Source organism: Neophocaena asiaeorientalis, unplaced genomic scaffold, assembly GCF_003031525.2.
Source record: "Neophocaena asiaeorientalis asiaeorientalis breed wild unplaced genomic scaffold, Neophocaena_asiaeorientalis_V1.1 scaffold161, whole genome shotgun sequence".
NCBI lineage: Eukaryota > Metazoa > Chordata > Mammalia > Artiodactyla > Phocoenidae > Neophocaena > Neophocaena asiaeorientalis.
The window spans coordinates 229,354-243,582 of record NW_020171987.1 but is presented as its reverse complement, the minus strand read 5'-3'; the positions used below and the strand labels follow the sequence as shown (position 1 = coordinate 243,582).

The 14,229-nt window shown below is 42.4% G+C and overlaps 2 pseudogenes; both read left to right on the top strand.

Moving 5' to 3' along the window:
- Positions 1–9,307: 9,307 nt before the first annotated feature.
- Positions 9,308–9,953, top strand: LOC112401287 (ferritin heavy chain pseudogene; annotated as a pseudogene).
- Positions 9,954–10,774: 821 nt separating this feature from the next.
- LOC112401281 (ferritin light chain-like) lies at positions 10,775–12,755 on the top strand (annotated as a pseudogene).
- Positions 12,756–14,229: the final 1,474 nt, after the last annotated feature.

Here is a 14,229-nt window from a genome sequence, read left to right as displayed (position 1 = left end):
TGCTCGCGGCGGGCTGGGTCCGGGCCCGGGCCCTCGACACCGGGTTCAGAGCCGCCCCGGCCCGGCGCGCGCGTGCACCGGCGCCTGCCAAGTGCTTTGTTTTTAGCTCAATAGTTGTTTTGGGGTGGAAACAGTTAAATCGGGAAGATAAAATCCAGTGATAAGGGATTGAGTAGGGTTTTATAAGGATTCTTTTTCAGACAGATGTGTTTAGGTGCAAGGCACTTAAGCATTTGGGGAGATTAAAAAAAAGGAATTGAATCGGGGAAAGCATACAAATATGAAAGGTATATCCTTAAAGAACACACTTCAGGCTTCATTGCGGAAAGAGTGGGATTGAGAAAAAGAGGACAGGACTGGGGCTTTTGAAGACTTAAAAGAGGAGCAAAGACTTAGGAAAAGAGGGGAGATTGGGATGGTGAGGAGGATGAAGAGGGAAGGAAAGACGTCTAGGTGGGATGAAGAGGGTTAATCAGGTTGGGCAAGTTTCATTTTTTATGTAAAAGTAGAAAACTTTCTTTTTGAAAGGCAGCAGAATATGCCACCTCAAAATATGCCTCTTTGGCATAAGGATTATTTTGAGCTGATTATTTTTGAGAAAGAGCAGGCTCAAGAGAATCTCTGAAAACAGAGTAGAAATTACCCTTTTCTAGGCGAAATTTACGTTCTCTAAAGAGAAGGAAGGTTGACTCTAAATCACAAGAGAGTCTCAATGGAGAAGGCACTGACAAATCTGCAAAATAATCTTTACCCTAGTTTAAGTGCTTTTCCTATGACCTCCCATAACTGGCCTCCCTCCAATCCCCCTACAGCTTTCTTTTGTCTTTAGTTGAAGATAGTATTTAAGGTGGTGACTTGGGCCAAATCAGGGAGTTACTTGGCTTGTTTTTCTTTTGTTCATCTGTGTATTACAAGGGGTTTCAGCCAAGAACTCATAAGGGTAGAGGGAAATTATTTTCCTCCCTATATTTTCTATTGTTAAAATTAAGAATCTAAAGTGAATTGAGGGCTTCCCTGGTGGTACAGTGGTTAAGAATCCACCTGTCAATGCAGGGGACATGGATTCAAGCCCTGGTCCAGGAAAATCCCACATGCCACAGAGCAATGAAGCCCGTGAGCCACAACTACTGAGCCTGCGCTCTAGAGCCTGTGAGCCACAACTACTGAAGCCCACGTGCCACAACTACTGAGCCCGCGTGCCTAGAGCCCATGCTCCACAATAAGAGAAGCCACAGCAATGAGAAGCCCACGCACCGCCACAAGAGAAGCCACCGCAATGAGCAGCCCACGCACTGCAACAAAGAGTAGCCCCCGCTCGCTGCAACTAGAGAAGACCCGCGCACAGCGATGAAGACCCAACGCAGCCAAATAAATAAATAAATAAATTTATTTATTTTAAAAAAGTAAAGTGAATTGAGTTCTTGATATCTGATTGTATCAGCAACCCTTTGTAAAGAGTGAAATTTGGAGGAGGTGTGGGTAGGAGGTGGAGGATATCAAAAATAAAACTAGATAGTATCTTTTAAAACATTCCGTGACGTTTTCTGAAAAGTAAACTGGTAAACTGATTGGCACATATGTGCATCCAAAATGGAACCCCAGTGTGCTGCTTCATTCACTCACTATTTGTGTTGAATCTTCAAATTGTCTAATGCTTGACACGCTCTCTGTACCACAGCTCTGCAAAAGCCAGCATTCGTGCAATAGGCCTCACAATGGAGAGGCTTATGAAGCTGGTACTATTGTTACTGATCGCAAGTTCGTGTGCTGGATGCACAGTGAGGCCAAACAAGCCAAAACATTGGAGTTTGGAGCAGAGGAATGTTTATGGCAGGGCCAAGCAAGGAGAATGGGCGGCTCGTGCTCAAAAGACCCAAACTCCCTTATGGTTTTCAGGGAGGAGTTTTTAAAGGCAACATTTGGGGTGAGGGCTGTAGGGTGTGTGACTTTCTTCTGATTGGTTGGTGGGGAGGTGACAGGGTGGTGCTCCAGGGACCTTGTGCTCAGCCTGAAGTTACCATCCGCCACCTGGATGGGGGCCTTAGTTCCTATAGAAGGACTCTACTTATATCCCTTGAGGAGGAACTAGGACTCTGCTTTCTTGCTGTACTATTGTTTCTTGAGTGCTTTCCCTTTGTTTCTGCATTCCATCACTTCCCTGATCAGTAACTGTTTGAATCTGCCCTTTGGAATTCGCAGAAAGTCTAGGGGGCTGAAGCCTCTTTCCTCCAAATGAGAAACTGGAGACACAGGAAGGCTTTTGTGCCTGGGAGGGCTCCACAGGGTCCTGCTTTAAAATATTTATTCTTCCACATTTAAAAGTGTTTTTATTTTTTTAATGGTTTTTTTTCTTGAGCACAAAAGTAATACATGATTGTTGTTTAATATTTAGAATATGAACAAAATACAAATCTCCTATAGTTCTACTGCTCAGAAATGGCCATGGCTAACATTCCAGTGTATTTACCTTTAGCCTTTGTTTAGAAAGCATAGGTATGTTATTAGGGTTGAAATTCTATTGTTTATACTTTTTTTATACTAAAAATATCTGCCATAAGCTAACTGGATTACTTGTTTTGGAAGCCACAGAGCTATTAATGACTTGTTTTTTGTTTGTTTGTTTGTTTTGCCACACCACAAGACGTGGGATCTTAGCTCCCTGACCAGAGATCAAACCCGTGCTGCCTGCAGTAGAAGCACAGAATCTTAACCACTGGACCACCAGGGAAGTTCCTGACTTATGTTGTTAAAAAGGAAATGACAGGCCCAAAATGGAGTCACTTGTGTTAAGCCACATGACAGCAAATCAAGATTCAATACCCAATCTAACTGTAGTTACGACCTCTTCCAGGAATGCATTCTGCACTGGTCAGTCGAATTTTCTGGTCAGCACCAATGAGGTAATCTTCCACATAGCCCCCTGCCATCCCAGTAGGTAGGTTATCTAAAACTGAAACAACCCACTCTTTTCCCCTTTCTGCCTATAAAAGCCTTCCATCTTGTACAACTCCTTGGAACTCCTTTTTATTTGTTAGATGGGATGCTGCCTGGTTCATGAATCCTTCAATAAAGTCAATTAGATCTTTAACTCAGTTGAATTCTGTTTTTTTAACAGTTTGAATTGATAAATTTTATATCAGTGTCTTCCTAGAGTATAATTCAAAATAAAAAACACCTCGGAAAGCCATGTATTGACTTTATTGTAAACATTTTATTAATTACTTAGAATATTTCATGAGGTTTTGATTTTTCATTAAAAAAAAACCAAAAATAATGCTGCCATAGTTTTTCCTACTGTTTTCTTTTCCCCCCCAAGATTTCCCCTTTGTAATGGTTAATAAGAAAAATGGTACTAATTTGCTGGCTGGTATTAATGTTAGGAAATGTTGGTTATTATCAGGGGCACAAGTTTAAACTCTGGTTACCTAAACAAAAATGTCCGCCAGGAAGGAGTTCTTTGTTTTTTTCATGCCTCGCCTCACTGCATTGCAGGTCTAATAGCTTTGCTTTTGTCTACCATCTGGTGGCCAGCTGAGAGATCCAGGAGAGAAACTGCCTCTTCATTTTTTCTTTCTCAGTTTCTGCTATAGTCGAGATAATGTCTTCCCTGCTCATTCTATCTGAACAATTTTCTAATACTATATTCCAGAAGAAAATATTATGGAGAGACATCAAGTGAGTATACTTGAAACCAGTGGAGTGCTTACAATATTAGTGCAGTAGATTTCTTCCACCAGATGACCCCGTACCTCATTTTAAAAGATTTTCCCCATTAATAAGCAGAGAAGCATTTTCTAAACACAGTACTTAATAGTTGTTTGCAACATTATTAAAATGATTTTTATTGTGGCTTTCTTAAAAATGATGTCTTTTCTTGGAAACCTAATTTGCTACCATAGCTTTGAATTATCTGACATCTCCCAAATTACAGCTCTCGGTAGTAGGGATGAGGAAAAGGAAACCTGGTTAGTACTGTGCTTTTGCTTTATTTGCGTGGATTGCATTTCTTTGGTTTTTGTTTTTTTTTCAAAATAAAGGTGCTTTTAAAATTAGCAACAAAAATGACAATACTCATATTATATCCCTTACTCCTTAGTTCTGAGGAACCAATGAGTTTGACACGAGATCTTTCATTTGCTAAACTTAGCTCTAAAGGAAACACCTGCAACTAAGATAAAACTGGTGTTCACGGGTGAAAGAAAGGTACTTCATGATGGGTCAGCAGAGAGCCCTACACAGCTGCGTCTTCTCTCGCACCGAGTCCTCTCCTAATAGCTCTTCAGGCACTGTCCCTCTGCCACTCTGTCTGTGCCTTTTTTTCTTGTGTCCCCATATCCTGACACCCCGATTTGTCACTCTCTGGACCCCTTGTAGTCACTCGGTCAGCTACAAACCAGCCAGAATAGCTTAGAACTCTGCTCCCTACCTTCACAGATGTTTTGGTTTCTATTTATTGGGAAATTGCAAAACGACAAAAAATACTATGAGTTCAATACTTTTAAACAAACTTGTATTTTATTTACCACTATAGCATCCACAAACTTTCAAAAAATAATAGTTCATAGATGTGCAAAGCACACAGGATGCTCAGGGTGCACAGGAATTATGGGACTCAGAGTAATTCTGCAGCCACAGAGCATTTAGACAATATTATTAACGTCTTTAGAACAAACAACCCTACCTGCTTCCCATTAAAATTCACGTTACAATTATAGGCAAATTTTGAAAAATAACCAAATCATCCACTTCTAAAAAGTGGTCCTGGACTTCCCCACAATGTATTCTTTTAGCACAAAATAACCAAAAAATTGCAGGTATGCCATACTCCGTCTGCCTTATAGCATCTTGTGAAAAAATAGCTGGGCCAGTCTGACTTCCCCAGAAGTTGAACTGGGCTTTAGGTGCAGATGTTCTTGAATGGAAGTATACACCATACATGCCAGGATAGAAAGCAAATTTTTCCCCAAAATATTGTTCTTCAGAAAAGAGAGTTGCCTTATATTTTTTTCTTTACTTTGTCCTTTTTGAACAAAGTACTCTTCAGGAAGACACCATCTCTTGAAAGGACCTCAAGGGATGGCAGTTTTCTATCTTATAAAGGTCAGCTAGCAAAATCAGGGGGAAACGGTGAAAACATATGTATTAATTATTCCTGAGGTTATGACCATGGAGAACAAGCACTGGAGATCATAATTAGTAAGCTTCTTACAAAGGTATTAGAAAAAGGAATACAAGACCTACTTGCGGAGATTGTGAATATGCAAGGGAAAAAAAACACTTGTCCCAATGTTTAACAAATGGTTCCTAAGATGCGGTAAAATCTCCACTGACAGCATCCTACTCAATTCAAAACCTGTTCTATCTTAAATAACTAGAAGGGAACTGTTAGATGACTCAAAATGTTGTTCCAGTGATGAGAGAGACCCTGCTGTAGCAGATCCCTGTGAAGAATTTGACTAAAATTATTTGAGTGAAGAAAAAGTAACTTTTCTAAATTAATACCATTTTGTATAATTTTTGATATTAAATGCAAGTATTTAAATATCTAAATGAATAGATGGTTTAAATAAAGTTTTAAATTGTTTCATTTACATCCATAAAAGTTCTACATTCAAATTGCAGATTAACTAATGTAGACTTTGAAATAAATCAAGTTGGAAAAGGACACCAATGCTTGAGACATATGTGTGTGTGTACATATGTGTCCGTGTGTGTGTACGTTTATGGAGGAGTGACAAAAGCTCTTCTAGGTGATTCCAATCCAGTGCTTCACCATTTCTCTTCCTATACCTTTTTTTTTTTTGACTTAAATATTTTTTTAAATTTTGGAACTATTATAAATGCACAGGAAACAACAAAAGAATATACAGGGAGGTCCCAAACATCCTTTGTGAAGCCTCCCCCGTGTTAAGATCTTACATATATATAATACAATGTCAAAATCAGGAAACTGACATTGCTACAATGCATAGAACTTACTCAGACTTCACCAGTTATACAAGTACTGATTTGTGTTTGTGTTTGTAGTTCTATACAATTATATCACATGTGTAGCTCCACATAACTATAACCACAATAAAGATTCATTGCCAACAACTACAGGCCAATGTCTCCCAAATTGTAAGAATTGCCTAGGTGCTTGTTTTAAAATACAGATTCCCAGACAGACCTCTGCCCAGAGATTCCCACTCCAGAACACTGGGGTAGAGATGGTAATTTGCATCTTTAAGCACCCTAGATGATGCTTAAGATCAAGTAACTTTGAGAAACACTGGCCTGGAGCATTAAATGAAACAGTATAACGTGAGTTGGTGGCAGTATTTCTTGCACATTATAAACCTGATCTCCTTCCTCTTCCACCAATATGGAAAGGCATCCAGGCCTGGTCTCTCCCTGTCAGCGCCTTTACTGTTTGCTTCCCACGTAGGGGCAGTGAAAGCCTGTTACCAAGACCGCCTTATAGGGGTCTGGGAGAGTCTGGAGTTAGTTCCTGGTTACTATCTAGCTGGTGAAGGTGGAACACTGCAGGGGTGAGCTATCCATAGGCCAGAGGCAGAGAATTGGCAGCAGACAACGGCACTTAGGCAATCATGGAAACCGGAAGCAAACAGAAATAGCTTATAGGAATGGAATTCTTCGCAGTGATGGAGAGGGGTAGCATGGGAGAGCCTAGGTCTTAACTGCTCTACTGTACTTGGCCATTCAGGGAAAGGGCCTTAGTATTCTGACTCTCAGTTCTGGGGGACTAGAAAGATCCCCCTTGCCCCAGCAGCTTATTAGTACAGATTAATAAAGCAGGGAGGTCAAGGCCTGAGGCAGCTGGACACTAGTTAATGTCCCCCTTCCCCCCACCCCCATTCTGAGTGGAGGGAGCTAGATCAGCCCCCTTTCATGGGAAAGGGCCTTGTCCACCTGGTTCTTGGGAGTGTCCAAAGAGCACAAAAGGGCAAAACTCATGGATTCTTGATGCTGGATAAGACCAATGTCATCTGAATCAAAAAAGGACCCCTTAGAAGTTAAATATGAACTCATGAATCACTAAACTCCAAGTTAATTATTTATTATAGTCAAGGATAGAGTTTATAGTAAAAGATGATCCTCTAGAGACTGCAGCCCCCGGACGACAACCCAACATACAAAAACATCCAAGGGACGGCAGTGAAAAGTGAAACTGCTCTGGTCAACACAGCAGAAAGCCCTGATCAAATGAAAGAAAAATTCAAGAACTTTCTCAGAAGTTCCCTGTTTGGTAAGATCTTAAAATTAACACAGAGAGAAGGAAAATCTTTTAGGTTGGAAAGAAAATCCTCAGATATCTCTGATCTGGCCAGTCTAGCAGTGCTTACAAATTGCAGGTCATGACCCATTAGTGGATTGTGAGATATTTTTTTATAAAGGAAATGAAAGAGAAAAATACTAGAATGCATTGCATGTAGAAAGAATAGTACTTCATGAGATTTTTTTTTAAGTAATATTTGTAAGCATGAGGGTATAACAGTTTACATTGTGAATTGTGTTTATTGTTGCTCACAACAAAAAGTTAAAAATGGACTTCGTAAAGGGTTGACTCCTGCAGTTCTGTCCCAGGGCAGTTTTAAGCATCCATTCAAACATTGCTTTGGGTATGAGTTCACATGGTCATTCTGTTTGTTTGTTTTTTTTTAATTTTTATTGGAGTATAGTTCCTTTATAATGTTGTATTAGTTTCTGCTGTACAGCAAAGTGAATCAGCAATACATATACATTACCCCCTCTTTTTAAGATTTCCTTCCCATTTAGGTCACCACAGAGTATTGAGTAGAGTTCCCTGTGCTATACAGTAGGTTCTCATTAGTTATCTATTTTATACATAGTATCAGTAGTGTATATATGTCAATCCCCATATGTACACTAATATGTATAAAATAGATAACTAATAAGAACCTGCTGTATAGCACAGGGAACTCTACTTCGTTATACAGTAGAAACTAACACAACATTGTAAAACAACTATACCCGAATTTAAAACAAGACAAAACAAAACAAAACACTGACCATAAAAAGTGAATATTCTTGTCTATTTTTCCATAAGTGTTATATAAAAATAAATTGAAATTTTTGAGAGAAAAAAAAATAGTGTATGTATGTCAACCCCAATCTCCCAAATTCATCCCACCGCCCCCCATTCTGCTTTTTAAGATTGTTTGCCTTTTCAATATTGAATACCGAGGACCAGACTCCATCTCAGCTTTAAGTGTAAATCATTTATTGAAGCGAAAAAATGTAACATTCTATAAAGAAAGACTATTGACTGGTATTTACTGGATTAAAGATCTTGTTTCAGATTTTCTTTTTTATTTACTTGTTTTATTTGTTCACTTAATTTTAATCATTTTACTTATTTTATATATAATATAATTTAAATTTATTTATTTATTTATTTTGGCCATCCCACATGGTTTGTGGGATCTTAGCTCCCAGACCAGGGATCAAACCTGGGCCCTCTGTAGTGAGAACTTGGGAGTCCCAACCACTGGACCGCCAGGGAATTCCCTAAATTTATTTGTTTTCATGAAATTGAATTGTTCCTTGGAATAACATGATACAATCTGAAGTATTTTTTAAAGGATAACAGGGACCATTAAAGCCTATATTTTCACTTTACCCTGACAATTATAAAAAACTGCAAAGATACTGATGGTACAACTGAAACATAATCCCTGCCTGAACTGAACTTGAATTTTTGATAAAGGTAGATCTTCTGGAGGACCTACCAGGCCAAATTTGACACCTTTAAAAATATCATCCGGGGCTTCCCTGGTGGCGCAGTGGTTGAGAATCCGCCTGCCAATGCAGGGGACACGGGTTCGAGCCCTGGTCCGGGAAGATCCCATATGCCGCGGAGCAACTAAGCCCACGCACCACAACTACTGAGCCTGTGTTCTAGAGCTCGCAAGCCACAACTGCTGAGCCTGCATGCCACAACTACTGAAACCCGCGTGCCTAGAGCCTGCACACCACAAGAGAAACCACTGCAACGAGAAGCCCGCGCACCACAACGAAGAGTAGCCCCCGCTCGCCACAACTAGAGGAAGCCCGCATGCAGCAATGAAGACCAAATGCAGCCATAAATAAATAAATAAACAAATTAAAAAAAAAAATATATATATATATATATCTCTATCATCTGGACAGTCCTCGCAGAGAGTCGCCGCGGTTTCTTGCTTCAACAGTGCTTGGATGGAACCCGGCGCTCTTCCCCAGCTCCGGCCTGCCGCTCAGAGCCAGCCCTCGCCACCACCTCACAGCGCCCTCTGACCGCCCCAAGGTCCCCGCCGCCGTTACAACCGCGCAGCCACCGCCACCGTTTCACCTCAGCCGCCCGCCATGACGACAGAGTCCCCCTCGCAGGTGCGCCAGAACTACCACCAGGGCTCGGAGGCCGCCATCAGCCGCCAGATCAACCTGGAGCTCTACGCCTCCTACGTCTACCTGTCCATGTCATACTCTTTTGACCGCGATGATGTGGCTTTGAAGAACTTTGCCAAATACTTTCTTCACCAATCTTGTGAGGAGAGGGAACATACTGAGAAACTGATGAAGCTGCAGAACCAACGGGGTGGCCGAATCTTCCTTCAGGATATCAAGAAACCAGACCGTGATGACTGGGAGAATGGGCTGAATGCAATGGGATGTGCGCTACACTTGGAAAAGTGTGAATCAGTCACTACTGGAACTGCACCAACTGGCCACGGAGAAAAATGACCGCCATTTGTGTGACTTCATTGAGACTCATTATCTGAATGAGCAGGTGAAATCCATTAAAGAATTGGGTGACCACGTAACCAACTTGCACACGATGGGGGCACCCGAATCTGGCATGGCACAGTATCTCTTTGACAAGCACACCCTGGGAAATAGTGATAATGAGAGCTAAGCCTTATGCTGGCTTCCCGTAGCCACAGGGGTGACTTCCCTGGTCACCAAGTCCTTTCCTTAGTACTATTCCTTCAAATAAAGTAATTTGGTACCCCCCCAAAAAATATATATATATATATCATCCGGACTTCCCTGGTGGTCCAGTGGTTAGGACTCCACACTTTCACTGCAGGGGGCACAGGTTCAATCCCGGGTCAGGGAAGTTCCACATGCCACATGGTGAAGCCAGAAAAAAACAAAACAAAACAAAAAACACCTCACTAAAAAAAATCATCCAACCTTTCAAAATTCTAAATGACTTCTTAAAAAGCTCTGCATTAGCCCTATTTCTTACCATCAGATTCTCTTCACATCTTCTTCATATCAATTTAGTAAGAGAATATAAACATCTACCTTGGACAGCACTCAGAGTTCCTGGTACAAACAGATGGAAAAGAGGAGTAACAGTAAAATAAACTTTTAAAAAATGGTTCTGAAGAACCTAGGGGCAGGACAGGAATAAAGACGCAGACGTAGAGAATGGACTTGAGGACACTGGGAGGGGGAAGGGTAAGCTGGGACAAAGTGAGAGAGTGGCATGGACATATATACACTACCAAATGTAAAACAGATAGCTAGTGGGAAGCAGCTGCATTGCACAGGGAGATCAGCTCGGTGCTTTGTGACCACCTAGAGGGGTGGGATGGGGAGGGTGGGAGGGAGACACAAGAGGGAAGAGATATGGGGATATATGTATATGTATAGCTGATTCACTTTGTTATAAAGCAGAAACTAACACACCATTGTAAAGCAATTATACTCCAATAAAGATGTTAAAATTTTTTAAATAAACTTTTTATTAAATCTAATTTTGGAAATAATATTGACTTCATATATGGATTAAGTTAGAAAAGTCTGAAAATTAAAGTAACACTTAAAACACATTTTTAAGATAATTCACCTCTTCTCTTAATTACAGGGAAAGGCACTACTACCTCAATAAACATTTCTACTTTCACAGCCTACCTCTTGTATTTAGTCACAGTAAATTAATAATACATTAAATAGAGCTATTGATCTGCTCTTGGTAGAACAACTCAACTTTTCAGATGCTTGTTATGACTCTCCATGGTCTTTGCCGGAGAGTGGTAAGATCCTATACAGCTGTGGTTACAAAACCTAACATCTACAGGATCTATCTAAAACTAGTTTTTTTTCTATTATTTTTAGATATTAAAATCCTTCCATCTTCATTGTCTGTCTTTGTGCTCTTTTACTAGCACGAGGTCTGGCATATAATAGATACCCTATCAATCACTGTTGAATGAAAGAAAATTATAATTTAACTCAGAAAATGGCTGATAAAGAAAGGACCGTGCTACTGGTCCAGCGCTGTTGAGGGAGAATGAACCAAGGCTGGAGAAGGGGGTCGGGACTGAGCAGGCAGGGTTTTGCAAACTCTTTTGAGGAGTATGACTGATACCTGTAGTGGAAACCTACGAAGGTGTCAAGCAAGTAAGTGAGGTTTAGATGGTCACTCTGGGTCTTGTGTGCAGAATGGAATGGATGGATGGCCGAGGCAGAGGGATACTAGTTAACAGGCCACTGAGATTCAGATTCGAGGAGAAGGTGGCTTAGACCAGGAGAGTGGAGGGGAGGTGGAGAGAAGAGATTCAGTAGACCTTTGTAAAGCTGAGCTGAAGGAACTGGATGATTGCTTGGAGGAGGTGTGCAGGAAGGGAGAGTCAAGAATGAGATCCAGGGCTTCCCTGGTGGCGCAGTGGTTAAGAATCCTCCTGCCAGTGCAGGGGACACGGGTTCGAGCCCTGGTCCAGGAGGATCCCACGTGCCGCAGAGCAGCTGGGCCCGTGCGTCACAACTACTGAAGCCCGCGCGCCGTGCTCCACGATAGGAGAAGTCACTACAATGAGAAGCCCCGCGCACCGCAACGAAGACCCAAAGCAGCCAAAAATAAAAATAAATAAAATAAATTTTTAAAAAAAGAATGAGATCCGGGCAGTGCGCTCCGCTGTCCCGCAGATCTGTGTCTTGCTTTGACAGTGTTTGGATGGAACAGACCCAGGGACGCTCCTTGCTCCAGCCTCCCACCAGCCTCCAACCTTTACTTTCCAGTCGCAGCCTTTGGAATCAGCCACTCAGCTATTATTGGCCTCCGGGACGAGCCAACACCATTTTCTGAGCTTAGCTCCTTATTACCGATCAACCATGAGCTCCCAGATTCTTCAGAATTGTTCTACCGACGTGCTGTAGAGCACAGGGAACTCCACTTCACTGTACAGTAGAAACTAACACAACATTGTAAAACAACTATACCCTAAAAAAAAAAAAAAGAACTGTTCTACCAAGGTGGAGGCCATCAGCAACGGCCCGGTCAACATACATCTGTGGGACCCCCGCACCTACCTCTCCCTGGGCTTCTATTTCCATGGCGACGATGTGGCTCTGGAGGGCGTGGGCCACTGTTTCCACGAACTGGCAGAGGAGAAGTGCGAGGGTGCACAGCATCTCTTAAAAATGCAAAACCAGTGCGATGGTCGCGCCCTCTTCCAGGACTTGTAGAATACTCACCAAGATGAGGGGGCTAAAACCCAGGACACTATGGAAGCCACCATTCTCTGGAAAAGAACCAGACCCAGGCACTTTTGGATCTGCATGCCCTGGGTTCTGCACATGCAGACCCCCACCTCTGTGACTTCCTGGAGAGCCACTTCCTGGATGAGCAGGTGAAACTCATCAAGAAGACGGGTGACCACCTGCCCGATCTCCGCAGGCTGGCTGGTCCCCAGGCTGGGCTGGGCGAGTCTCTCTTCGAAAGGCTCACCCTCCAGCATGACTAGGAGCCTCCGGAGCCCAGCAGCCTTTGAGGAGCCCCTCTGGTGTCAGGGCTTCTGCCTGAAGTCCGTCTCTGCATCCACTAGGCAGCTTTTTTTTTTTTTTTTAATTTATTTTTGGCTGCATTGGGTCTTCATCGCTGCTTGTGGGCTTTCTCTAGTTGCGGCTAGCGGGGGCTACTTACTCTTCCTTGCGGTGCGCGGGCTTCTCATTGCGGTGGCTTCTCCTGTTGCGGAGCACGGGCTCTAGGCTCACAGGCTCAGTAGTTGTGGCTCGCAGGGTCTAGAGCGCAGGCTCAGTTGTTGCGGTGCGTGGGCTTAGCTGCTCTGAGGTATGTGGGATCTTCCCAGACCAGGGCTCGAACCTGTGTCCTCTGCATTGGCAGGCGGATTCTTAACCACTGTGCCACCAGGGAAGCCCTAGGCAGCTTTTTAATCACCCTGGAGCCCTCTCTCAAGCCTTGGACCAAAATGGAAACAATAACTTTATGCAGAAAAGAAAAAAAAAGAGACCCAAGTTTCTGGCAGGGACCCTAGGGAGGGTGGTCACGCCATCACAGGGAGAGAAGATTTAGCAAGAAGAAGCCAGTTCCATGTGGGACGTGTTAGATCTGAGGCCCCTCTTATAGGAGAGTCCAACAAAGGTATGCTAGCGGCAATTTTAAATATAGGTTTGAAGGATTAGGATTGAAATGTATCTTTTAGAATTTTAATCCAGATCAGTGTTTTAAGTTATTGTTACATATACTAAAAAATCAAGGTAAAGGTTGAATATAGCTAAGATCAAAGGCCTATTCTCTCTTGATTTTCTTACAGTTTGATATACTATTGCTTCTCAGAAAATCACATGGCTTGGGGAATTCCCTGGCGGTCCAGTGGTTAGGACTCTGTGCTTTCACTGCCAGGGCCCAGGTTCAATCCCTGGTTGGGGATCCCGCAAACCGCGCAGCGGAGCCAAAGAAGAAAAAAAAAAAAAAATGAAATCAAATGGCTACAAAAAGTATTTAAAATTTCTGATATTTAAATGCTGTTAATATTATTTTGGGCACTGGAGTTATTTAATGGATTAGGAAGAAAAACAGCATAATCTTTGTTGAGTTTCTCCTCCAAGTGAAGCACATTAGCAGACGGCTCCTACTGATTCTTACGTAAGAAAAGGTATTTTAAACACCTCAGCACGTCAGCCTTCATGAGCCCATGCGGCAGAAACTCTGAACTTCAAGTCTCCCTCTTCCTAGTCATGAAAGGAGGGAATTTTAAGGGACATTTGGTGAGGTTACTTAGAGCAGTAATTGACAGGGTGGACTCTTAGGTCCAACTCCGGGCCTCGTATCTTGCTAGTAATATGATCTCAAGTTATTTTCATTTTATCTTTTATAGCTGCCTCCTCTGTAAAATAGGAGTGATAACAGTGTCTACCTCGGGCTTCCCTGGTGGCACAGTGGTTGAGAGTCCGCCTGCCGCTGCAGGGGACGCGGGT